Here is a 24,984-nt window from a genome sequence, read left to right as displayed (position 1 = left end):
TTTTTTTCTTATTGTGATCAAAGAATGCTATTTTTATTATTTCTATACCTTGGAATTTATGGAGGTCTTCTTTAGAGAAATGACTTCAATAATATTTGCTTGAAATAGGTGTTTGTTCCACATGCACATTAAAGGAAGATATATTCTCTATTTTTGGCAATCAGTATATTTTAACTGTGTGACAGACTTTTTGTCTAAATGAAGAGTAGAAGCTAAATTATAAATAAATTATATTTACCTCCAGAATGGACGACACACCCTTTCTTATCTCATGTCACAAAGGTAGAAGCCAAATGGATTTAATTTGTAGTAAAGTCAGGTCTGAATGAACCATGCTGCAGACCTGGTTGACTTCAATAAAATACTTCGAGGGATGAATCAAGACCTTCCCTTTAGCAGAGACTAAAAATCTAAAAGCTGGTCGGCAGAGGTGCCCCTGTTTCATAGCTGAGACTGCGCCATCTTGGGCTGTTAGACATTGCTCCCTGCGCTGTCACCTAGCTGCCTACTCTTTGGTCCCTGGGGAGTTCTCTTGGCTCTCCATACCCACCCTCTCCTTTATCTTGTCTCTTTCAGTCCTGCAACGCTACCTCACCCCTGGACCTTCTCAGGGTGGCGTCTCTAGCTGCTGTGAGGACCTGCTATGCCATGGAGGGATTGCTCTCAGCTCTCACATACCGCCATGGTATTACTTGGGTGACATTTCAGAGTGTGAGGAAAGGGGAGAAGATTCTCTCAGCGCTTCTGCCTCATCCTCAGTATCAAGCCCAGAGTGCATCTAATGGATTTCTCTCAGTTCTGCTCTGATTTCAGACTGTGAATGTCTTGCACTTGCTGGAAGCCCACTCCATGCATCTCGAGTGCTCTTTCTCACATCTCTTCCTCTCGCTTTGCTTTCAGGATGCCCTTCCTGAGCATTTAATGAATATCCATGGCAAAGAGACTCCTCACTCTTTATAATCTATGACTCTTGACCACACGTGGTCATTAATATTTCATTGGAAGCTCAGCTCATTTTTTCTTCCCCTGACTAGGGCAGACTCCTCCTCCTCTTGCATTTGCAGCAGCAGTGAAGGCAGCACGAAGTTACTTCTCTTCCGTGAAGGTGGCCTCATTTTCCGGAATTTAGTTCCTTGGACATCTTTGTGTTCTCGGCTCTCAAATTATCCAGCTTGCTGTGGTTGTTAGGATGAGAACGATTCTCACCGGTTACTTTCTGTCTCCGCTGAATATCCCTCGTCTCCTTTAAATTTTTATCCATTCCATTTTCTTTCGTTCTCTCTTTTTTTACTTAAAACTATCTGCAGTGATTTATTTATTTTTTTTTTTGCCATTTTGCTCTTTTCTTCTTCATTTTTGCTCTTATCTCTTGAATACCTTTTTAAAATTTTCTACTCCATTTCTAAATTCTGTCAGCTCTCTTTATAAACCTTCTTTTTCCAATTATATAATTTCTAGTTTTATGTAGATGTTTTGATAAAAGAGTTGCCATTTTTTTTCTTACATACGTCAAATTATGGAGATTTGAACCTGTGTTGCTGCCATCATCACAGAATTCTGGGAACTAATTTCTGTTAAGTATGGTTTCCAAATACATAAATTTCTGGTCTCAGTACCATTTATCAAATACCCAGAGTTTTCTCCACTCATACGAAATATTAAATCTGTCATCCATCAAGCCTTCATATATACATTGGTCTATTTCTGAGGTTTCTATTTGGTTCCACTGATCTCTGGCATTTCCTTTGCCAGCCTCACAGTTTTAACTGTATAATATTTTTATAATAGTAATAATACCATAACTGTATAATACTTTTGTCAGGAATTACTTGGAATTTCCTTAAAGTAATTTATTTTAATCTAGATAGAATTAACATTTTTATAATATTGACTATTTCTATCCATGAATACTGTATATCACAGTTTTTGTGATATCTTTAATGGCTGTAGAATGATAGATATAATTTGAATATATGTATATTTCTCCATAAAATTATACACCATTTATTATGTTTGTTTTTAAGTGATTTATAATTTTGTGTGTGTCTGTTTGAAATTAGATCTTATTTAAAATTTTATTTCCTAACTTTTGTTGTTGGTGAATTGGAACATAAGTTATTTGGATATGTTGTACTTACTTTTAACAATTACAGAGAATTATCTTATTGACTATCATAATGCATGAAATATTATATTTTTGCTTCTTCTTTTTACACCTTATATTTTTATTCTTACAAACATTAGAAGGACCACCGAAGAAATGTGGGATAGAAATGATGATCTCGGTCATTCTGGCCTGGTTCCTCATTTAAAGAAAACGTGTCCAATATTTCAAAGTTAAATATTATATTTGTTACATGTCTTTGAAAGATCACTTTTTGGGATTAAGGTTTTCTATTCTATTCCTTATTTACTAAGGTTCTTATTTTTGGCTTTGTTTATTTTGTTTTTGCCTTAAATTGTTGTTAAACCTTATTGTTTTATAATCCATTACAGTCTCATATGGTAAAAACCTTAGATATTGTTTTCACATCATATCTCCAGAGCCACAGAATGCTTGGCAGATAGTAGCTGTTCAATAAATATGCTTTAGTGAATTATGTATTTCAATATTTTTTCTATCTATTTAGATGACAGTATTTTTTCTTCTAAAAGTTAATGTGATAAATCATATTGAGATATGCTTATAAAAAATCTTCCTTCAATTTCTGGAGTCAAATTGACTTCATGATATATTGCATTTTTTATTTATTGCTGAATGTGCTAATATTTGCTTTAGGTATTTTGCATCTTTGTTCAAATGTGAGATGAAACTTTACTTTTCTCTAACATTTTTATTCCATTTGATACAAAATTATTCTAGTCTGACAATGTAAGAGGAAATCATTTCTTCTGTTTTCAACCACTAAAAGAGTTTATATATGACACAAAGATCTTGCATGTTAATTATGTCATACTGGAAAAACATTTGGACCTGATTTGTTATATGAATGAATGTGCAATTGCTAATTATAATCATGTTTGCGTAATGATCTTAGGGATGTTCAAGTTTTACATTTCTTCTTGTGTCATTTTGATAAGTTATGTTTCTAGAAAATTGCCCCGTGGTCTAAATTTTCAAATTTATTGATATAAAATCCATCATTTACTCTTATTTTAAAATATAACTGAAATATATATTTATGCTTTTTTATTTCTGGTGTTATTTTCTTGATTATTTGGATTTTTGTCTTTGTGAAATTTTTTAACCATGAAAAATATAATTATAACTCCTAAAACCTTTATTTAATAGAAATTTCCCTTTTATTTTTTTCTCTTAAGAGAAAGAGGCAAATATAAAAGTTTCAATAATATAAATAACGGTTTATTAAACTAAACTGCAGTTTTTCTTTCTTTATAAAATAAAATGGAATCTTCTTCCAAAAGTACAACTCTGCATCACTTATTTATTTCAAAGGTGGCTTGCTGATCTTGAAAAAAGTAAACAACGATCACTTGTCAGAGGGTGAGATGAATTCCTTGCCAGTGTGAGGTTGTTGATAACATTTTGTGCATTGCTTTCAGCTCACTAGCAAGGCAAGTCACAGTTAAATTTTTGGAAATGAGTGGCTTGTTTGCTACATATTGAATGCTACTCTAACAGTAACTTAAAGTTAAAGGATGATAATAGTTCTGTACCTTAGGATCTTCAAGTTTGTAATAAAGCTGAATTATTTATCAGGCTGGTTTAGCACAAATTTTACCTGAAAATAAGACAAGGAAGCAAATGTGCTTTAGTAAGAGCCACTTGATATTCTGCCCTACACTTTCCTTCCTCTCACTGCAGTTTCATAGGCAGAACCTTGGTTCAATTCTCAGACCTCAGGCACCATCTTGAAATATGGTCTTGTTTATTCATTCAATACATATCTATCGATTACCTCCTGTGTGCAAGTACTGTGTAGGTTTCTGTGAACATGAAACTAAATATGTAACAGTCACTTCCTTCTAGGAACTTAAAGTCTACTTGATCATCTTCTGTTAGGATTCCTGTATTCTCATCTGCATATTAAGCTCAAAGAAAATGTCCTATATTATTGTTTTGACCATACCAAGTCCTGTAAAGTTTCCTCATATCCAACTAAATAAAAACATTATTTTAAAGCAATATTCTAAACCCTTTTTTATCTCTCTTGTTTTGTTACATGACTCTTATTGGAAAAGAAGATACTCCATTTTATAGTTATCAGTAAATATGCTAGTGTCTTGGAGTTTTCTTACTAAATCCTTAGCATATTTCCACATTTAATTCTGTGTAAGAAAGACTCATTAAATAATTTATTTAACATACACTTAGTGCTACCTAATTGTCAGATAACAGGCACTCACTGATGCTTAAGAAAATAGATACAATCCAGGACATCATAGTCAGATATTGTGAAAAACAGCTAATGTGAACTAACTACAACATGGTAGATGCTACGAAGGGAAAAATGCATGGTGCAATGAGAACGACTAATCAAGAAAACTAAACAAATCTGAAGACAGAGAGTTATTTCCCGAGGAAGTAACACTTAAACTGAAATTGAAATAGTTAGCGTTGCCTGAGTGAAGAGGAGTACAGCTCTGCAGACAGAGGGAGCAATCCCTGTGGAATTTCCTCAAAGGGAAATTAATCAACTGAAATCTTCAGAAAAAAAACCTAGGAATTTCCAATTCACTTTTTTTTCTCTTCTAAATAGACATTTTTGGAGCAGTTTTAGGTTCGCTGCGAAATTGAGTAGAAATCTAATTCAATTTTCAATTCAGTTTCAAATGTGAACTTTATGATAGTACGTGGAAATAGTCATTGTAAATTGAATTTTATGTTCTTTGATTATTAAACATCTAATGTGGGTTTTTCAAAACTTTTTGTTTTGAAATAGTTGTAGATTTAGAAGAAGTCGCAAAGATAGTACAGAGAGACCTGTGTCCCCTACATTCAATTTCCCTCAGTAGTTACATCTTACATAATGTTCAATATCAGAACTAGAAAACTGACGCTGTCACAATGTACGATGATGACAACAACGTGATGGTTAATTTTATGTATCAACTTAACTGGACTGCGTTACCCAGATGTGTGGTCAAATATCATTCTAGATATTTCTCTGAGGGTTTTTGGGTGAGATTAACATTTAAATTAGTAGACTTTTAGTAAAGCAGATTACTCTCCATAATGTGGGTAAACGTCATCCAATAAGGTGAAAGCAAGAGGTGAAGGCAAGAGGGAATCGTGCAGTGGACATCCTTCAGACGTAAACTGCAATATTGGCTCTTCCTGGCTCTCCACGCTGACTACATTTGAACTGGAACTGGAACTCTTTCCTGAGTCTCCAGCCTGTTTTATATTCACTTATTATCCTTTTCGTGTCTAAAGGGTCTGTAGCAGTGTCCTCTGTTTCATTCCTGATATTAGTAATTTGTCATATCTTTTCTTTTTTGTTAGTCTTGCTAAGGTTTATCAATTTTATTTCTCTTTTCAAAGAATCAGCTTTTTGTTTCATCGATTTTCTTCTTTGTTCTTCTTGGGTTTTAATTTCACTTAGTTTGGCTCTTAACAATGTGTTTTTGTTAGCTTGATTTTTGATTAAGTGATTGGAAGTAAGGAGTAATACATTCAATTAACAATATTAATTAGTTGAATCCTGTACTCCTAATCTCATAGGAGCATCCAAAGATATAGTCGAAAAAGGCAGAGAAATTTTTGGTAACATGGCAGGTTACGCTGATGAAGAGAATCCCTCCCCATGCAAATGATTATGTGTAAGCCTTTAAATATACGTGGCCAATTTCAAACTAAAGACAAGAAGCAACCATAATTAAAGAATAAACTTAAAACAGTGTAATATATATGATAGCAAATAGCATTGCTCCTGAAGTCTGTGGCAATTTCTATGAGAAATCTTGTTTACCTAACATGATGGTAAAATTTCACAGGAAAGAAAACAATGGTCCAAATAGAAAAAGACTTGGGCATCTAACCAAACGCAAGGTGGAAGAAAGTTTATTGTTATGTGCTTAATCCCCCACTTTGCTTGGTTGGACCTGTGCTTGAATGTGGTCACTATAAATGGAATCAGCAACCGTCTTGGCACCAGCTTGAGCTTGGGGGAAAATATCAAGCCACAAGTCTGATGAAAGCAATTAACATCTGAGGCAGAAAAACAAGTTATCTCCTGAAAATTTTATCCTCATTATATCTTTTTCTGTACCCACAGAGCTAGGTAATTACAATAGAGGCAGGAAGCTCTTAAAAAATATTAGGGCACAGTAAGGTGCTGCGAGCAATGTTACAGCTCCTTCTTCCCTGAGACATGTCACCACCTGACTTGGAATCCATGAGAAGGGACATAAGCTAAGGCTGGAGAATCTTACCTGAGTACATATCACTAAATGTTATGACAGCAACATAGAAAATTCAGAGAGCAGGTGTTCTTAGGAATTCATGGACAAGAGAAAATAAATTTTTTATAGAAACTAATTCATTATCTTCAACGAGATTAGAATATTGAAAAGATGAACTAGGAGCAAGGACTCACAAAGTATTAACACAGAATAAACCTACGATGGTTGGAAGAAAGAAATCAATAAAGAGTTGAAGAGTGGAGTTGATACAGCTGAAGAACAAATCAGTTTGTTAGAAGATTTGTTTGAGGATTTCCCATAAGGCATCAGAAAGAAATTAAGTGCTAGAAAATGTAAAATAAATGTTAAAAAAGTAGAGATTAGAAGTTTAAATATTCCTAGAATAGTTTTCACAGTTGGTCAAAATAAACAAAAGGAGAAACACTTCAAGAAATAAAGACCAAGTATTTCCAGAATTATTTAAAAAATGATTTATTATTTAATAGGATCTATTTAGAATCAAACAGGGAAGTTAAGAAACACATGCATGCATGCAATGTATGTCATAGGAAAACTTAAGAATATCAAAGCAAAATTTTTAAAACCTCACAAAAATAATAAAAAAAGATCACCTGCGAATGAACAGAAATTGAAATTGACACCAGACCTCTCAACAAGACTCCATAGAAGAACATAATTGAGTAATATCTTCACAGTGTTGAAGCTTTTCTTTTTGAACCGCACAGGAAAGGAAAGATAAATGGCTCTTAAATATAGGAAAAGATGAAGAAATTCATTCTTAATGATAGCAATGCAAGTTAAAACTACTTTGAGTTATCATTTTTAATATACCAGATTGGCAAAGACAATATGAAAATCCGCTGTTAATGGAGCAAGAATGTGGAAGGAAAGAGATGTGGTCAGAGAAATGTAGGCAGAGTATCGTGTGCCATATCAAGAAACATGGATTTTATTCTTCATGCAGTGATGAACGAATGGAGACTTGTAAAACTTGGAAGATGAGGAAAGTCAAATATACCAGCATTTAATTTGACGGCTATATACAACACGGCTCTGCTATCCCAAATCCCAATGGCTTAATATAATAAACATATATTTCTTCCTCAGGTCATATATCATACTGGGTCAACAGGAGGGCTTTGAGAATCATGATTATGCAAGAACCAGACTGAGCCACTGAAGCAAATGTTCATTTTGATATGTGCACCTATTGCCATGGCAGAGGGACAGCAGAGTGCAAAGGGCATACTGTTTCTTTAAGCTTCCACCCTGAAGTGATAGATCACATCTGCTCACATTGGCTGAAGCATGTCATAAATCCACACCTAACTTCAGAGGGGCAGGAACCTACAGTCTTACTCTGTGCCCAGAAAGAGGAGGAGATTTGTGAGGATGCCTCTGAAGACTGCTCAAGGGAGCATTAATGTAATGTACTCTTTCTACAGTGAATAGAAGAATCTATGAATCTATTTATTAAGCAGTCACATTTAATTATGCTGATTTATCAAATTAATAATGTGTGCTGGGCCTGCTTGTGGGCATAGCACTGGATAATCTTACACAAAAAATTATCTACATCTCTCTGTGTGTGTGTATATATATATATATATATATATACACACACACAGATATATATAGCAATAGGATATTGCTTCTGTTTTTTCCTGGTTGGATGGGGAAGAAAAGTTGAATGTGTCTTGTTCATGAATATATCATAATTATAATTCTATTTGGACAATTTATTATCAGCAGTGGTTTTCTGCCTGTAAAACTGATCTGCTCAAACATATTAAGCAGAGTGCAGTCTTCAAGAAGAAATTCATTGTCTTGTAATGTGGCTCAAATGAAGCTTATTCTACTCTACAGACAAGGGAATGGTTGAAACTCATAATAATCAAATAAAGTCTGGCTTAATTATGACACTACTACCCCCTTAGTCTGTGGAGCTTCTCACTGCGTCTATCAAAACCCCTGAGGGAAGAAAGAATTGATGACTTTCGCGAGTCAATGCTCCTATTCAAAGACAGGGTAGGAGTAATAAAAAGTAGCCACCAGGTAGTTTATACACATTTATCTCATTTACTTCTTAAAACCAGGCTATAAAGGCATTATTACTAGTAATTGGTGGCAACCATATTTGAACATAGCCTATCCTACCACAAAGCCAAGCTTTTAACCACTATGTTGCTCTGATTCCTTTTTTGTCTGAATAAAGACCGATTACTGCATAAATGACTCAGATACTATTACTATGATTTGATTATGACCTGAGATAGGAAACATTACCAAAAACAAAAAAGCTTTTCAGTTGCTTAAAACCCTCACGGTTTATGAGAAGATAAAAGAAACTCATTGGTAGATATAGACCGTGATTCTGGCTTAGCAAACACATAGTTTATCTTTTCAACAAGGTTGTGTATATGTCTTTTTCTTTTCTTTCAATTTTCAGGTCTAATGGTTTAACATGCACTCATACTAGTAATTTTGCTAGAGCCATTAATTCATGGAGAGCTGAAGCTTATAAAAAGCAAATAATTTCTCTGAAAAAAAGAGGTCACAAAAATATCATCATAGAAGATGCAACAGAAGTGAAATCACTGCTTCCTTTTCACCAGAAGTTAGTGAGTGCGGAATTAAAAGACACTAGAGTTGAAGATGACCAGAGACATGTTTTAGTACAACCCCTCCCTTGTCAGAGAAGGAGAAACTGAAGTTTATTGGAAAGGCCTGAAATCTAATTTCCCCCAAATTGCACAGCTGTCCCGTGGAAGAACAGCTTAGTAAGGTTTCTCAGCTAGAGGTGAAGAGTCCCAGTAACAGTGGGTTACTTCGATACTGTGTATACGGAATCATGAGACTTCAGATAAGTGTTTCTTGGCCCAGCTAGAGCTGTGAGTTGATGAAAGAATACACACCTTTAGGGTCCTTTCACCATAGACCCCAGCTTGTTATCACTTTAAAAGAAGAATAATTGTATCTTTCCTGAATCACAAATATATACTTTTGCCCAAGTATGTTAGGAGAAATGAGCACCAAGAGAAAGTATTTCATCAACCCAGATGTGCTTGTAATGAATTAGAAAAAACTCAAACCACCTATGGATAAATGAAATTATGGACCTGCAAAAGTTTCTGACCCATATCCATCAAAATGTCAAAATGATATTAGTAGACAGCAGGCGTGCAACCTGGAAATAATAGGGCAACTATTAATCTCTTATGCTGCTTGATTCTGCTTCGGGCAAATGGGACACAGACGATATATGTGCCTAGAATGAGAAATATTGATTTCTAAAGAGCAACATACTTGACCTTTTTGGTTTCTGGGGGAACTATCACCATTAACTGTAAAAAGAACACACACTTTGTTCAGTTTCTCAATTGTCGGGTTCTCACCGAACATCTTTGCTTGGGATACTGCAGTGGCAAAAATAGGGACATTATTCCTAAAATCAAACCCCAGCCTCCAAGCTGACTGTGAGCTCTTGAGAAAAATGTCTGGACCCCACTTTTTTCATGAGTAAGATGAAGGAAATAGGCAGTATCTGCCTCCCAAAGCATCTATGAGAACTCAATGTGATATCCACAAGGAATATAGGGAGTGGTCAATAAATGAAAACTATGCCATTATGATCTTTATTTAATGTTCATGTCAGATGAAACTGTAACACCCTCAAGAGTGATGCACAAATTTAACAAAACTTTGCTTATTGAGACATGTCTAGAGGAAAGGAGAAAATGAGAATACCATTGAAAAAGAAAAGAAGTGACTCACTCAGCTGACAGAGCACGCCTTAGGGTCTGCGATGAGCTCCAATATTATTTTGCTGAAGGGAACGCCTCCCAGGCACTGACGCCAGAGCCCTCTGCCTTGGTCAGCAAATCAAGATGGAAGAGTCTTCCTTTTGTGGGTTCTGAGTCTGCTGCTAGCAATTCCTCAGGCAGTATAGCTCTATACTATTACATTTAGAAGTGAAGTTAAATGATGTTGAATCATAGACTGCTTCTTTTCTACCTGACTCTGCTTCGAGGATTTAAATCCCATATATATTCTAGGTTAACATGTTGCAGTCTTTACATCTTCTTTAAAAGCAGGCTTTTCAAATTGTTTTGAGAATTAACTTTGGAGGCGTCAGAAGTCAAAGAAAGTATGAATTTAGGAATTCAGAGGAAATGGAGTTACAGTTTCTGCAACCCAGGTACGCAAATGTTCCTTCTTTAACACGTGGGTCACGCTGCTTTTGACCACACATACTCATATAGACACTGTATTATGATGTAGTTTTTCTTGTTCTTATATATATTATATATTTACTAATATATATGTATATGTAAATGAAAATCAAAGGATAAACATTAGGTATTCTCCCCTATGAAAATAATGCAATTCATTATGCTATAGGTAAATAACATTTGATCAATAAAAACATGTGAATGGTAAACATGGAAAGAAGTAATGTTTCAAATTGAAGGAGAAATAATGTGCTGATTTGAAAGAGTGGTTTATGTATCAGGAAAACTATCCCACACAGTTGGAATCACATGCAAGAAACATTTAAGAGAAATAAAAATAATAATGTTTCAAAAATAAAGTGGAAATAACAAATATCTACTTCATAGTGAGTGCTTTGAATATTTTGTTTCATTTTAGCCTCGGGGTAACTCTGATAGGTAGACATTATATCCCTTTTACAGAGGGAAAAAAGGAGTTCAGGTACTTTCTGAATATTACAGATTTAGTCTGCCTTAATAAATAGTCAGCGTTAAGAATATATACATATTTCTATTCTAAACTTAATGCTTTTCATTTGTTTGTCTGTTTTCCACCTATATCTCGAGTTCTCAAACCTATTGGATCCAACAATATATATGTATATTTTTTGGTGAGGAAGATTTGCCCTGAGGTAACTCCATGCCAATCTTCCTCTGTTTTGTATGTGGGATGCCTCCACTGCATGGCTAATGAATGGAGCAGGTGTGCGCCGGGATCTGAACCCACGAAACCAGGCCACCAAAGCAGAGTGCTTGGAACTTTAACCACTCGGCCATGGGGCTGACCCCAAACAACAATATATTTTAAAAATCAACTTCATTGATGTATAACATACATAAAATAAACCGTGTCCATTTAAATTGTACAATTAAATAAGTTTTGCAAAATGTGTACACTCGTGAACTCACTGCCACAGTTAAGGAACAGATTTCCCTCACTCCTAAAAGATTTCTCAAGCCTTGTGGCAATCTATCACCCCCTCTACCATCACAGACAGAAAACCATTGATCTGTTGTCTGACACTATACATTAGTGTGAATTTTCTAAAATTTGTGTAAGTGGAATTAGTATGTATTCTGTGTAATCTGGCTTCTTTCACTCAATATACTTATTTTGAAAGGCTTTCATGTTGTTGCATGTATCAGTAATTTGACCATTTTTACTGCCGAGCAGTACTCCTTTGTGTGGATGTACCATGTATTGTTTATGCAATCAAATTTTGGAAATTAAGATTTTTTTCCATATTTGACTATTATGAATAATGCTGCTAACAACATTCATGTAAAATCTTTGTGTGGATATATGTTTTCACTTTTCTGCAATAAATACCTAGAAGTCCAATGAATTATTCTCAAAGTGATATAGTTTAACTTTTAGAGAAACTTCCAAAGAGTTACAAAGGTAATTGTATCCTTCAGTTCCTCAAATGTTAAACATAGAGTTACCAGAAGACCCAGCAATTTCACTCCATTTCAAGAGAAATGAAAACAGATGCCCATGCAAAAACTTGCACAAGAATGTTTAAAGAAAAGTAATTGTATCATTTTACATTCCTTCTAGGAATGTATGAGAGCTCCTGTTGCTACATGTTCAGTCCAGCTATTGGCATTGTCAGCTTTTTAATTATTAGTCACTCAGAAATTATAGAGAAGTATCTCATTGTGATTTTAATTTGCATTTTCCTAATAACTGACTAATGATGTTGAAATGCATTTCATTTGCTTATTCCTAATTCAGGCATGTTCTTTGTGAAATGCCAAATCAAATGTTTTACGCACTTTTCAAAATTGAGTGGTCTTTTCATTTAATTGTCAAAGTTCTTTACATATTGTTGATATGAGTCATTTGTCAGATATTGTATTAGAAATATTTTCTCCAGATCTATCTTTTGACTTTCTGTTTTCTTAATATTGTCTTTACAAGACCAAAATATTTTAATTTTGAAAATGTCAGTTATTACTTTTTATGTTTAATTCTTTTCATATCACACCAAGGAAATTTTTGTGTAATGCAATGTTTTCTTCTAGAAGTTTAATCAATTTAACTTTTATATTTAGATTTCTAATCTATTTTTTTATTGAGTTCATAGTAGTTTACATAATTGTGAAGTTTCAGTTGTACCTTATTTTTTGTCTGTCACCATATAAATACTCCCCTTCACCCCTTGTGCCCACCCACCCACTCCCTTCCCCTGGTAACCACTGAACTATTCTCTTTGTCCATGTGTTTGTTTATCTCCCACATAAGAGGGAAGTCATCGGGTGTTTGTCTTTCTCAGTCTGGCTTATTTTGCTTAACACGATACCCTCCAGGTCCATCCATGTTGTTGCAAATGAGATGATTTTGTCTTTTTTATGGCTGAGTAGTATTCCATGGTGTATATATACCACATCTTCTTTATCCAATCACTTGTCAATGGACACTTGGGTTGCTTCCATGTCTTGGTTATTGTGAATAGTGCTGCAATGAACATAGGGGTACACAGGTCACTTTGGATTATTGATTTCAAGTTGTTTGGATAGATACCCAGTAGTGGGATAGCTGGGTCATATGGTATTTCTATTTTTAGTTGTTTGAGCAACCTACTTGTGTTCAGTTTTGTACTATGAGAGGTAATGGACTCTGTTTTCTTTTTCTTCTTCTATACAGATACTTAGTTGTTCCAGAACCATTTCTTGAAAAGACTTCCCTATCTCTGTTGGATTATCTTGGCATTCTTGCCAAAATTTAATTCGCCATATTTGTGTGAATTTATTTCTGGATTATTTAGCATTATACTAATGCCACATTATCTTTATTACCATATATACTGATGTATTAATGTGTGTATATATATATATACATTTATAGAAGTATTACATTTTATAAGCAATACGTTGAAGTTCATAGAGTAAGGGGGCCTTTGAGTCTTGCACACCTTTTGGTAGAATCATCATTAAATATTTTGTGTTTTATGATGTCTTTGTAGTTGAAAACGTCTTTTAAATACATTATACATTTTTTAATTGTTTGCTACTTGTATATTGAAATTTTAACCATACTGCAGTGCAACCAACTGTGGCCTGCCTTCAGGATAAAGCTTAACAAATGAGAAACTTGCTCTTTCTGAATTTTGCTAACCTTTGAAAATTGGCCTACTTTTGTTCACTCTCTAGAGAACTCAGTTTTGTTTTTGTTTTGTTTGTTTTAAAAAATTGTTGAAGTTTTATTTACGGGGAAAATGATCTGTTATTAGCTTATTCTACTATACGGGTGGCAGAACTCTTGCAAGAGTTTTAATTATTAGAAAATAGCATATATTTGAATAATATTTGAAAAAAATCTGAATACTTAGTTTGGTATCCTGAAATGAAGTATAGATAATATGATTTACCTATTCCCTAAGAAAACTAAACAGACTTTATCATGCCTTAATTGTAAACTGAATGACATAGAAGAGATAATAATTAATTGTAAAAATTATTTGGGGACTTTTACTTCTGCCTAGAATATATAAAACTTGAAAGAGCATTGTTTCCTCCTAAACAATGAGAAAAGTTCAGATAACATGACTTCTTAATTGTATCAGAGTGCTGAGTTGATAGGACCATCAAATAGCCTGAAATGTAAGGCAAGGTGGATGTCTCCAAGAGGAGATGGGACACAGTACAAGCTCACCTGTGGCAGAACATGGAAGGAAGACTTATTGTATTAGTAGGTAGAAGAATTCAGCTAAAATAGTTAATTTAAAAATTACCTAAAAGCCTAGTGTAGACCATCATGGAAGTATAGAACCTCTGGGAACTGTAGACATAAGAACCATTCACAGGCTCTTTTCCATGAGCCACCATTGGGCACCTGTGATAAGTACAGAGAACAGGGTGGGAGACTGGAGAGAGCCTCCTTTGAAGGTAAATACCTGGAGGAGCAGAGTGGGTGCTACTGCAGGAAACACACAATGTCCCAGCTGAACCCTTCCCCTGGACTTTTCTAGGAAACAAAATCTTCACACTGCTTAGGAAGTGTCAGCAACTCTTATCCTCCAGAGGAACTGGGCAAGTTCCATTGTGGCTGGAGGAAGGATAAAAGAAGAAATCCTCTACCTGGGGAAGGAGCACAGAATCACCCTGCACCCCAATCTACGTGATCTCTGGTCCTTGGAAGAAAGGCAGAAATCACTCTGCTGCCCAAGTTTCACCAAAGATAAGAGGAAGAGTTTGGTAGCTACAGGGAAGAGGGGCAGCATCCATGAGAAAGCCTCGCTCCAGGGACCCAGGAATTCAGGGCATGCCTAAGACTGAGCCTGCACCAGAGTTTCTGCCCCTAATACCCGTCTGATACACATGCAGTCACAACCAATCTGCTGCTGGGGAAGGGCCAGAGCATGGAGAGACAACCCCACTGAGGAGCAGGTCTGCAAGAAGACCAAAAGCCACAGGTGGAGGATCTTCCCACTCGAAGTACAAAGTGGCAATGCAGGAATTGGAAACTGGGCATGCACTGAAGGTAACTCTATTATTTGTTTATTGCTGCAAAATAAATTAGCCTAAAACTTAGGGGCTTAAAACAATATGTATTTATTATTGCAGTTTCTGTGGGTAAGGAATTCAGGAGAAGCTTGACAGAGTGGTGTTGGCTTGGAGTCTCATAAGATTGCAATCAAGATGTCTTTTGTGGTTACAGCATCTGAACCTTTGACTGGGGCTGGAGGCTACCATTCCGAGATGACTCATTCACATAGCTGTTGGCCAGTGGCTCAGTTTCTCACTTCCTTGTCTAGTAAAACAATTCCAAAGAATCTATAAAAAGCTACCAGAACTAATAGGATAATTTGGCTCTTTTACGGTATATAATAAGTTCAATATTTTAAAAATATCCAGTACATGTCATATCCTATCAATAAAAGTTGGAAATTTAAATAAAAACAGCACTATTTAAAATAAAACACTTAAGTATGAATTGAGCAAAATATGTGCCAGATCTGTATGCTGAAAAGTGTAACATGCTTATGAAAAAACAAAACAAAAGAAACAAACCCAAAAATGATCTAAACACCTGGAGAAATATGTCGCATGAATAGACTGAAAGACCCAATCGTGTTGAGATATCAATTTTTCCCTAAACTAACCTATATATTCAACACAATCCCAATTAAAAAAAAATCTTTTTTGTCTTGTTTTTTTTCTTTTTGGAAATCAGCAAGCTGATTCTAAATCTTCTATGGGGAAGTACAAGACATAGAATAGTCACAACAATTTTAACGAAGAAGAACAAAATTGGAGGACACACAATACCTGATTCCAAAACTTACTAAAAAGTCACAGTAATCCAGACAGTGTTGTGTTGGCAAAGGATAGACACCTAGATCATTGGTGTGCATAATGACTCCAGAAATAGACACACAATATGGTCAATTCGTTTTTGACAAAGGTGCAAAGCAATTCTCTGGTGAAAGAAAAATACTTTCCACAGATGATTCTGAAACAATGGAGTATACAAATGCAAAATAATCCTCAACTCATATCTCACACCTCAAGCCTAAGCATAAACCCTAAATATAAAATTACCAGAAGAAACCATTGGAGAAAAATATTTTTGATCTTAGATTTGGCAAAATAACTTAGACATAGTACCAAAAGCAAGGCCCATAAAAGAAAAAACTTGATAAATTTGATTCATCAAAATTAAAAGCTTCTCTTCAAATGGCACTATTAAGAAAGTGAAGAGAAAAGCCACAAATTGGGACAAAATACTGTAAAACAAATATTTGATAAGACTTGGATTGGCAATGCATTCAGAAATCTCAAAAATCAATATAAAAAATAAATAACCCAATAAAAATTGGACAAATTTTTGAACAGATAATTCACAAATGCAGATATACAGATAGCAAATTAAGACATGAAGAAGTGCTAAACATTATTAGTCAAAGGGGAAATTAAAATTAAAACTACAGTATGATATACTACCAGTCAATTAGAAGCAATACAAAAAGAAATCTTGATGAATCCAAGTCCTGGTGAGGACGTAAAGTGTGTAGAAATCTTACATATTGCTGGTGGGAAGGTGAAATGACATAGCCTTTTTGCAAAACAGTTTGACAGTTTCTTAAAAAGTTAAACATATGCTTATCATGCAACCCCAAAATTTTACTCTTAGGTTATTATCCAACATAAACAAAAATTGATGTTCACACATATATAAATTGTATATAAATGTTTGTATAGGATTTTTTCATAATTACCCCCAAACTGAAATTAACCCAAGCGTCCTTCAGTGGATGGATGCATAAACAACTGGATAGATAAACAACTGGATGGGTAAATGGATGGAGTATTCCATTTAACGGAATAATGGAATACTCTTCAGTAATAAAAATGGATGAAATACTGACACATAATGATTCACGAGAAGTGTTATAAGGGACATACTTGCTGTTTTTCAGTGTGTATGGTATGTGTATTATGTGGATGAAATTCCAATCTACAAATGGCACAGGGGAAATTTTGGAGGTTGATGGAACTGTTCTTATCTTGATTGGTGGCTACACAACTGTATCTGTGTGTCAAAATTAATAAAACTGTACACACTAAAAAGGTTGAATTTTAGCATATTAAATTATACCTCGATACACTTGACTAGAAAAAATACCTGAATGGAGTGAAATAGAAAATAATATGCATTTCAATACGTCAATACTCAGCATGACACTAGGGTCATAATTAGCCATTTTGATGCTCATATTTATGTAGTTTGCTACAAAGGCACAGTGGTACAGGTGGGAAGTGCTGACAACTCAAGTATCAACAGCAGTGTTTCCACTGGAGGTTTGATTTTCTGAAATGATAACTCTTGGTTAGCTTAAAAAGTAAGGATAACATTCCCTCATTTTGTATGGTAGTTACATTTCTGGAAAACTCACTGTACATTAAAATCCTACAGTAATGTTTAGTTTTGGTACGGAAATAGAATTCGATTCTAGGCTCATAAAGAAAAAGAGTATCGTGTGGTGATTTAGAGAAGAGATTGCCAGATTTCTTGGGCTCAAATCCTGGGTCTGCTTCTTCCCAGCTCTGAGACTTTGGGCAAATTACTTAAACCTCTGTGTGCCTCAGTTTTCTTCTGTCTAGAATGGAAATGGTAATATTCGTCTAATTGGTTTTATGAGGTTTAAATGACATCAATTGGAAAACACTTAGAATTGCGCCTTGCCTATACTAGGTACTAGAAGCATTCTCTGAGGATTCAGCTCCTGGTTATAAATCTGTATGTTTTCAGGTCTGAGCAAAGGCGATTACAAAGGCTTTCCCTCTCAGGCCTCACAGGAGAAAGCTGCCCTCCTCCCTGGGGACTTGGTGCACAGCCGGCGCATGCAGCCTCCTGCAAGGAGGTGCAGTCAAGGGCTCAGGTCCTGCTGGCTGGTCGTGTTCTTACACAGGTTGCATTTCTAGCCCAGGACACTTCCTTCCTAGGTCTCCTTACGGAAGGTCTAGGGCAGAAGTCCCGTTCAAGTAAAGAGAGAGGAGAAGAAGGAAACCGCAAAGACACTTTTCCCCACTCTGACTCAGTACTCAGCACTCTTCTATTCTTAGTCCTCCCCTGTCAGACACCCCTACTTCCAACCTCAGGGGCCCTAAAACTCCCCGAGCCTTTTGTTCTTGGCTCCCTCAACAGTGAGACAACCTCCACATCTTGGCTGATCCACCTGACCATCAACCAGTATGACGTTCCATGATGGAAAATGAAATCCGGTGAGCTGATGTGTTCTCAGGTTTATACGTCTGCTGGTGCTATCACAGTCAGCGATGAAAGGCTAACGCTTTCATTTTTGGCCTGTTTCTTTAATCGGTCACTTTGGTTTGTGACAGCCCCACTCTCTCGCTCCCAGTTTAACTGAGTTCCTGACCTTTTCTTGGTTATAATTAATAGCATTAGAATTATAATTGTTACCATTACCATATATAATCATGAACAATTTTTTCTTTAAAAGGTATATCTAGCCAGATATTTAAAATCCTGCAGAACACTGAAAATATCTTTGTTGTACAAGAGTACCCTATGCTTCGCATGAACTTAGCGTTTCTGGCCTAAATCCACCAACCACTAGAACATGCTAGAATCCTGGTGACTAGGAAAATTATTTTGAGATCTACTTTAGCTGCAGGGCTTTAGGTAATAGTCAAAGGTGTATGTTTTAAATGGCAATGAAGACCTCAAAACACGCCTACCATTGAAAGGGGTCAAACAATAAGATGACTTGAAAATTCAAACAAAAATGAAATTGCTGTGTACTTTCTTAAGTCCTTGAAGTGAAAAAAGTAAATTCATTTTCCTTCTCAAGTGGTTTCAAATCAGCTTGAGGTGAAGATCGCTTTTGAAAATACATTTTTGGTTTCATGTAGAATTTTGAAAATATTTTGTTCACGCACTCAGAATTCTTAGTAATGTCTGAAATAGGCCATTTAAAAATCACTACCATGGTCAAATGGGCTTAAGCAAATTTCACTTCTGCACATTATCTATAACCAGAATAACTTACTTATCCGAGCCAGCACAAGTCTGAGACTCAGAACACCTGGCTCTCAGGCAGGCCCTGCTGCAAATGAGCTACTATCTGATCAAGAGCAAGATATTTTTCATTCAGTCATCAATAAACTGTGAAGGAGTGCATTCTAAACACTCAGCCAGGGGATAAAAAGCACATAAAATAAGTTCTATTATTAAGAAATTGAAAATCTAGTTGCAAAAACATTGTATGACAGAATGAATGACATACATTTAAAATAGTGATGAGCATAAGTTCTCTAAGAGTGATATCAAATAAGCGATATGAGAGTTAAGTAGAATGAGTAATTAGTTTTGTCAAAAGCCAAAGTAGAGAAAGGTGGAGAGTGGTACCTTCCCCAGAGAGGCCACTTTGACTTTGGGCAAGCAAAAGAGGACTTCACAGGTGGAAGGCAGTCATTATAGTTAATCAAGGAAGCATAGCACTTCCAACAGGAGTGCCTTGGAATATTTTTCCAAAGGTTGATCCAGATGAAAAAAGGGAATATTGGCAATTAAGTGTGGAATCACTAATATGTCCACATTTGGAAGCGTTTCAATGCACATTTATTTTTAAGAGGCTCTGAGATATTCAACAGTAATAAAATTTTATTTAATCTGTGTTTCTCAAAATATTTTTGCTACAGAATTAACATTACACAAATGTATTTGTATACTTAATGTGCATGTTTCATTTATGCTCCAAAGAATGATCGTTGGCTTAAATGGATTTTTTGAGAGTGAGACTTAATCAAAGATGATGGAGAAAAGAACTATTTTAGAAGTAAAGAATAATATGACTGGTTGACTGATTAGAGGGTAGGTGAAAATGAGAGAGGGATATGTGGTGAATGTGTGATCCCTAAATGAAATGACTAAGCAAAACTTGCCATTCGTCAAGTAATGAGTCTCAGAAGAAAAAAGTATTCATTTGGAGAAAGACCTTTTTCTGCATGGTTAAAGCCAAGTTATGATTCTTTACACACACTTTGATACCCTGTCCTCTTAATTTCCTTCCCCTTGAGTGTGGAATGAATTTAGTCACTCACTTCTAATGAGTAAAGCATGGAAAATGAAAAATAGTGACTTAATGTTGAGAAACCTGTAGAAACCAGCTTATCCATGTGATCAAGGCCAACATCACCTATAATAAGTCGTGTGATATCAGGTACCTGCTGATATAATGCAATGAGAAGGACATTTCTCCTCTGTAGTATTTTTCCAGCAAAACCAAGATTACCAGTATAATCAGGAGAAAATCTTAGACAATCCAAAATTGAGGCACTTTCTATAAAATGACCAGGACTCTTCAAAAATGTAAAGGTCATAAAACCAAAGGAAGGGTTAAAAACCTGTCACACATCAAAGACTAAAGAGATGCGAAGACTGAATCGGCTCAATGCAAAGTGCTTTCCCGGATCAGATTCTGGAACAGAAAAGGGACATTAACAAAGAAAACTGGTGAAATCAGAATACAGTCTGTAGTTTAGTTAATAGAATTGTATGAGTGTTAATTTCTTAGTTTTGAGAACTGTATCATGGCAATGTAAGATGTTAACATTAGGGGAAGCTGGATGAGTAGATATGTAGGAACTTTACTATTTTGCAAAATTTCTGTAAATCTAAAATTATTCCAAAGATGAAAAGTTTAATAATGATAAAAAATATTGATAAAGATAAGTATTAAATTATACAGGAGTCTTTGAAATCATGCTGATATAAATAAATAAATGAATAAATTGAAAGATTTATTAGTAGCAGGATATGTACATATTCTCAAATATGTCTCCACACACACTTACTAATTACAAAGGAAAAAATAGTAATTTCGTATTGGAAAAGTCTGGCAGACACCTTCTTAATCAAGAGATCAAGGTTAACATCATCAGAAATGGGACAAATCAAAATTATCTGCCACGTGATAGGATACAATGAAAATACAACATCACTTCTGTGATATTCTTGCCAAATATGCATAGTGTAAGTCTAATTATAGGAAATATCAGAAAAACCCAAATGGAGGGATAATTTACAAAGTAGCTGGCGCCAAATCTTTAGGGTCTAAGCAAGTCAGGTATATTAGCATAAGGCAATAGGGAGCAGGAGGGACTGGGGCAAACTGGACAGTGAATGACTTGACTAAAGGAATGCAAATTCAATTAACGAAAATTAGTGGGTGAAATTAACCCTCTGATAAAAATCATAATAACCACAGCTAATACATTGCCGTGAATTTACTCTGTGCCAGGTTTTACGGAGCAGATGTTCAGAGTGTGGACTCTGGAAACATGCTGCTGGGTTTGAGTTCCTGTTCTTCTGTGGGACTTTGGTCACATCACTGAACCTCTCTGAGCTTCAGTTTCCTCACCTGAAAGATGGCCATAATAATAATACCTACCTATAGGATTGTTGTGAAGGTTCAAAGGGCAAATACATGGCAAATACGTAGAACAGCTGTTCTAGTAATGCTGACATGTAGTAATGGGGTTACTAGATGTTAAAATTAACTACTGGTACTGTGATGTCTATCAAGGCTATTCGGGCACTATTTAGTTCACAGTTCTCATTCTTTGCAGAGCAAAGTTGATTAATAGTTCAGGATTTTTTTTTTTATCCATTTACCTTTAATGCCTAATTCAAGATCTATATTGGTGTTTTGATTTCAAAATTCCACCTCATTGTCTAAATTCTGGGAACTTGGCCAATTTAGTATATCATTACAAGTTGATCCTCCTGGGAAAGAATTCAATTAATTTTTTAAATTACGAAAATGAAACATGTTTATTGTAGAAAAAAATGAACGGCCATTAATTGAATTGACTACAACCAAAAATAAAGTCACCTGTAACGTCATTGCCCCGGAGATGATAACTAGTAATTCTGTGGGATATATTTTTCCAGAATTTTTCTTTTAGTGTAGCCCTTCTTTTTGTGAATAAATATGCGTAAATAGAATTCCTTTACCAAATTGGTTTCACATTCTACACAATGTTTTTCAAACTATCTTCTCACTAAATATTAAATCATGCACCATTTTCATCTGATTTAATATTCATCTTGTACCCTTTTTGAACACTGCTTAGGATAGAAAGGGAATCAATAGGAAGCCTTACATATACCAGGGATATCCACTTACTACTTTCAGAGCCTAGAAACCCTTTAGGGATGCATTATGAGTGCTTCCTTGTCTTATTGACCTGGAAAGAGCAGATGATGTGGTTCCTGAGCTCTTTGAATAGCACACATTAAACGATCTCTGTTCTGTTCGGTTCTGGCTAAGGCTCCTTCTTTTGGAAAAAAATTCTAAAATTAACCTGTACAGATATTTGGAACTATACATCCTTATTTTATTACCAATGTCAGCCGTAGTACTGAAAGCTACTTAATTTATCTTTATTTGTGGCAGATAAACCCACTAGCTTCCATCATTCAGTGAGATCAGACGCTCCTGAGTCCAACGTAGTAAGGTAGTGAAATTATTTAGCACAGTGAGAGGCAGTTGGGCGCAGCCCTTTCAGACCGTTAAACCAGACCCGATTAAAGGAACAAAAGGAACAACGTGAAAAATGAGCTTGCCCTTAGCAGGACTCAAGGCAGCATAGTTTCATATGTACATCTTCCTAATTTCTGTGATTTAGGTAAATCATCTCTCTTTACTGTCAGGGAGTTATTGAGTGGTTCCATCCTTATCTTTTTCTAGGTCAAAATATTTTTCTTTCATATTTTAATTATATAGAGTAATATTCATAATGACAAAATTTATAAGTGATGTGTATTTTATACCAAGTAAAAGGTCATAGAAAAGACTATTTATAAGTATATATATTTGTATTACTGTTTATACAGTTGTACAGATATTGACTTAGAATTTATATAACAATTAAAGTAATTAGTTACATATTCTTTATTTTCTACTCATAATAATGATTTGAAAAGAGATTTCACCTCTCAGAGAACACTTGAGTTCTGATAGAGCCAGTCATATGTAATGGGTTTCTTTTCCCTTCCATTTTTATCCCTTTAATTATCTGTGTATATCTACTTAACACTTAACATAATACTAAAATATTCCGTTTTAACAAACTTTTGAATAATGTCAAAAGCTTGTTAATCTGGATTTTAGTTTAGTCCCTCAAAACAATCACTTTGCATTAAAGTGCTTTGGATCTATACAATTCTTCAAGTTTCTAATATTAACTCACATCTTCTTTTAAGATTTCCCAGTTAGATTCAAAAAGACCTTAAGATACAGTAGCTATTCAATAAATAGATGTTAAATGAATGAAAGAATCAATGAATTAACTATTGGGGTCTCAGAGGATCCCCTTCTTCGAATTCCTTCCTGGAATATATAGTCTCAGGTAGTCTCTGTACTACCCAGTTAGCAAGTACAGTTTTCTACATTATGCAGTTAGAATCCTGGATTCCCAGAGTTTTCAAGTTGAGGGGATACAAAATATGGTTGAGAAAAAGAATAGGAGTCTTAGGAACACAAAGAGCCTGAGGGGGTACTCCCAGGGCACTCAGTTTCTCTGCAGCACGGCTGAGACCTGGGGTCTATAAGAATTTTCCCATATTTTTATTGGGCCTTATTTTGTCCAATGGATTGCAGTCTCATTAAGGCAAGAACACTTATTTATTTTCACTATTCCCACCAGTTCTTTGCACTAAGTGGTAATGTGTTCCATAAATGCCTCTTTATTGACTGATTCATTCTAAAATAGTGCCTCAATTGTTGATATAGGAAAAGATGAAGTTTTGGCTCAGTAATAGAATATTTTTTAAATAATATAAATAAAAATAGTAGAAATAGAAATGATCATCTCCTTTCTCAAAGGAATCTCCTCCTCCTATAAGTTTCTCATCTTAGAAAATGTCACTATCACTAACCACTTTGTAGTTCAAGCCGGAAACTTGGGTGTAACATTTGGGAGACATTTACTAAGGGGATTCTGGGGTGTTGGCAATATTTCATTTCCCGGGTGATGGTCATTTTGGTGTGCTCATTGTGATAATCCACAGAGTTGTGCATTAGATTTATTCACTTCTCTGTATATGCCTTGTACTGAACAGAAATGTTTTAAACATATTTTTTCCTGAAAATCACAATCTCATATCATGGCCCACACCCCACATTCAGGCATTTTATGACCCCCGGAAGACATCACTGCACAGTAAGGAAGCCTCCGTGTGTTTTTACAATCACTCCATTCTTTGGTACCCAGAAAACCAGCAAGGCGCAGTTAAAAGGAAGAATTCAGTGTCCACGGACTTGAATTGTGAACTGACTCACACATATGATGTCATCTTGCCTAAATTATTTAGTTTTCTTTGACTTGCACTGGTAGGTACACAAGGGGTATCTGCAAAATAAATGAGACAGCCTCAGTGTTCACACCTTAAAATGTGAAAAAAAAAATCTGGTAACGATATTTTTATTCTACAAAACAGGATAAAATGCCCAGCAAATACACAGTATGTACAACACCGCAGGGTTTGTTTAATTAGTGTTCCAGCGAAGTGGCCCATCTTACTATTTTAGTTGCATGTATTACTTGGAAACCAAGTATTTTGACACATATTTTGGAGATTCACAAGTAACGAGCAAAACCACCAAACTGCCATCACTCTTATTGAAAACTGTAGGTGGTGATTTTCTTTGCATTCTTGCAAAAAAAGCCTGAAAAACTGAGAGGTCACACTCTTTTCAGCAAACTCCCACAAATATTTCTCATTATTTATCTCATTATATTTACAAGTCTGCCAAAATGATAGTATATTAGTTTTATTTAATATAGTTCT

Source organism: Equus przewalskii, chromosome 25 (genome assembly GCF_037783145.1).
Source record: "Equus przewalskii isolate Varuska chromosome 25, EquPr2, whole genome shotgun sequence".
Classification (NCBI taxonomy): Eukaryota; Metazoa; Chordata; class Mammalia; order Perissodactyla; family Equidae; genus Equus; species Equus przewalskii.
This window is presented reverse-complemented; position numbering follows the sequence as displayed.